The sequence below is a fragment of the Arachis ipaensis genome, chromosome B06 (genome assembly GCF_000816755.2).
Source record: "Arachis ipaensis cultivar K30076 chromosome B06, Araip1.1, whole genome shotgun sequence".
Taxonomy (NCBI): Eukaryota; Viridiplantae; Streptophyta; class Magnoliopsida; order Fabales; family Fabaceae; genus Arachis; species Arachis ipaensis.
The window spans coordinates 43,584,623-43,588,668 of record NC_029790.2 but is presented as its reverse complement, the minus strand read 5'-3'; positions in this window follow the sequence as shown (position 1 = coordinate 43,588,668).

Genomic DNA, 4,046 nt, shown 5'->3' with positions numbered 1-4,046 from the left:
AAATAGATAATTTGAAGATAATTTTACAGTTTTAGGTATTATTACTTATCTCATTTATAGTGTAAATAAACTGACTATGTATGTATCTTGTTTACACTATTTTAAACAAAAAAAAATGGGTACACACGTGACACGTGGAAGACAAGAAACTGCATATATCTCGTTTACACTGTAAACGAGATACATGCATAATCAATTTGTTTACACGGTAAACGACATATAATATGACAAATTAAAAGTAACTATAAAAGGATTTGCAAGTATTAGCATTCCTCACAAATATATCACTTCTTCTTATCCATTTCTCTTCTCTATTCTTTCAATAAGTTTGGTAAAAATGTCTAATGATGAATATATTTTTGTGCGTGTATATCTTAATTGTCACATGAGAAACAGTAATGATAGAGTTATATTTGAGTGTGATAGTCCTATCCTTTTGCGCATTTGTTGATTAAGTACTCTGTCTGAGTTGAAGAGCCTAATATTAACGAATATGGGTGCTACTGGGACAAATGAGGTTGTAAGAGTTACGTTGGCTATAGGTTTATAGAACTGACGAAAAATAGAGTATTTCGGTTTCGTATTTTTTGGCTCGACGGCGATGAGCATGTGCTTATAATATTTGATGTCCATAGGAGAATCATGACCCAACAAGTGATGGAGCTTTCTGCGGAGGTTGGAGACGTAGGTGGTAGTAGTTCTAGATACTCGAATTTTGTCTAAGATGATCCACCTCTTGCACTACCATCTCTGCAATGTGCTAGTCCAATGGAACACATAGACGTGGACAGTGAGGAGTCGAATGAAGAATACGTCACCGATAGCAATGAAAGTGGTTCTTCTGAGGATGAGGAGGAGTTTGTACCAAAGACCCCGTGATGCAGATTTTACAAACCACAAACTACCGGCAAGTGCACCGGATTGTATCAAGTAATACCACGGGAGTGGGTTATCGTTCCTATGAGGATTAACGGATTAAACAAGCAATCATCAATTGATTATTCTAGCCAGACAACCAAAATTTAGGATTTTAGAAAGCTTGGACATAAACAGTGAAGTAAACAAAAGCAAACAGTAAGTATTGAAAGATAATATGATTAAAAGAGTTAAGGTTTAGAGATGTTGAGACTTCCGAACCAATATTTTCGCTTTCCACCGTGATCATGTAAAGATACATCCATGGCAAATCATTAATAATCAAACTCCAATCCCTTGGTAATTTAATTTCTCTTTAACCTAATGAATCGTTAATTCCTTAGTCAATTACTTAAGAAAAGAGTTGAGACATGTTCACTGATTTATATGTCACACAATTCATAAGAATCTCCCCTAGTTGATTCGATGTCACCTATCAAGTCTAATTTCAAAACCTAAGAACTGTAAGAATAAGTTTTCAAGCTTAAATCAATTAATTAACTTTTCCAATAAATTAAAAGAATTCAAGTAAAAAAAGAATTGTTTCCCAACACATTCAAGTCCTTTCGATGAAGAACAAAAACTTTTTCTTAAGAAGATATCAATGCATTAATCAAAGGAAGAAAAACTAGAATATTAGTCCATAGGAATCAACAGAGCTCCTCACCTTAACCAAGGAGATTAGTTGCTCATGTCTTCAGAGAAAACCTTAAAATTATGAAAGATAAAAATGTCCAAGAGGAAAGGCCGTCAGTGACTGATAAACCCCAATTTTTTGGTTTATCTTGCGTTGAATTTAGCAGATTTTATCAACTTATCTCACATTTATTCAATGAAATAGCATGGTTTTGCGAATTTCTCATAATTTGTGCTTAAGATTAAAAACATACTTTTTAGGCTCTTAATTTGCTAAATTTAATTCACTTGGATTCCACTCGATGCCTTGATATATTTGCTTAGTGATTTCAGGCTTAGGAGGCAAGTATTGGATCAAAGAAGTGAAGGAAAAACATACAAAGTGGAGAATTCATGAAAAGTAAGGATTTGGTGAGCGCAAGGCCACGCGTATGCATGCCTCACGCGTACGCATTAAGAAGGAAATTCGCCAGGCCACGCGTACTCATGACATCCCGCGTACGCGTGACACTTGTCGTGTGACCTCATTGAAGGAACACGCTGGGGGCGATTTCTGAGCTCAAAGAGGCCCAAATCCAACTCATTTCTGAAGCTATTTAAGACAGAATTCAAGAGGGAACAAGGGGAGAGCAATTAGGTTTAGTTAAGATCATGCTTTAGATCATGCGTCGACTAAAGCATCGATGCTTGGCAATGGGTAGGGATTTTAGGGCAAGCTTTGTTAAGGTCAGTATAGTCCACGAACATTCTCCACTTCCCGTTTGACTATTTTACCAATACGACGTTGGCTAGCCAGAGTGGGTATTTTACCTCCCTTATGAATCCTGCCTCTAGCAAGGCCTGTACTTGTTCCTCCACGACTTGTGTCTGCTCGAGTCTGAGTTTCCTGTGTTGGACAGGTCGGGAGCCCGGGTATATTGCGAGCTTATGGCACATTAGGTCGGGGTTTATGCTAGGCATGTCGGAAGCTTTCCAGACAAAGAGGTCGGCATTTTCCCTTATTATGTCGATGAGTTGCTTCTTTAGTTTCTCTTTCAAGTTCGCCCCTATGCTTGTCATTTTGTCGGGGGAATTCCCAATTTGGACCTCCTCGGTTTCCCCCTCAGGTCTAGGGTGCAGCTCTTCGTGAAATCGGGGGCCTCCTGATGAAGACCGATTTGCATAGGTTAGGAATTTTAATATCAAAATGGAATTGGCATTGTAAGTATAGTCCTAACTCAACAAATTGGCCATCAATCAATGTTATCACAAATTAAACCAAATATAAATCGAGAGTCTTTCAACCTCGGGTCGTCTTTCCTAGGAGTTGCAATGAAATGTACAATTATTGGCTATGAGAGAGAGAGCATGGGGTTGGATGATAGCAATTGGCAAGAAATGTAAAATGCAAGAAAGCAAATAAACATGTAAGGAATGTAAATGGCAACTCTTGGCAAGAAGTGGGTAATCTAGGTTTCCTATCCTAGTTGTGGACCACAAACTTGGCAATTGTGCGGAATCAATCCAAATTAGTCAATCCTCCTTGAGAATTAGTCAAAAGAGCATAATTGATCTGAATCCATAAGTTCTAGTCAACTCACTAATTACTTAGTGAAAGACTAGCGTCAATGGAAACCAAACTAATTAACTATTCTCACACAATGCGGGATGGACATCCACAACTCAATTCCACCCAAACACCCAATTTCTCAACCAAGAGTGTGAAAACTAAACATGCAAGAAATTAACATCAAAGCAATTAAATGCAAGGAAAAGAAACTTCAAATGCAAGAAAATATCTTGGCAAGTTATTGAGAGCTAAGGCTACCTATCCTAACCATTGACCACAAACACATGATGATTATGAAGAGTTAATCCTACTTAGTCAACCTTACATCGAAGATAAGTTAAATAGGCATAGCTAATTTCAATCCATAAGTCCTATGTCAACACTAAGGATCACATAGAGTCAATGGAGACCAAATCAACTAACTACTCTAATGTATCAAACAAGAATGGACATCATTGACTCAAGGAACACCAAAGTCATCAATTCCAAGCCAAGAGTGTAGAAAAACTAAGTGAAAACTAAGCCAAGCATTTTATCAAATACTTGGTGTGCATGAAAATAAAATAATATTAAATTGTATTAAAAATAAAATCTAAGATACCAAAAGCAAGGAAAATGACAATGACAACTAAAGAAAGCAATAAATGACATTAAAACATAAATTTGTATTAATTAGAATTAAAATAACAAAAGTGTTCATAACATGAGAATTGCCATAAAAGAGAAAATAACAAAAGAGATGAAGAAGATAAAGACAAGAAAGCATAGAAACATAAATGAAACTACACTAAAGCAAGAATTAAAGTGCTAAAATTAAAAGGAAAATAAGCTAAAAACCCTAATTCTAGAGAGGGGGAGGAGCTTCTCTCTCTAGAAACTAAGAGAAAACATCATAAAAGCTAAACCTAATTGCCCCCTTCATTCAACTTCACTTTGGCCTCATATA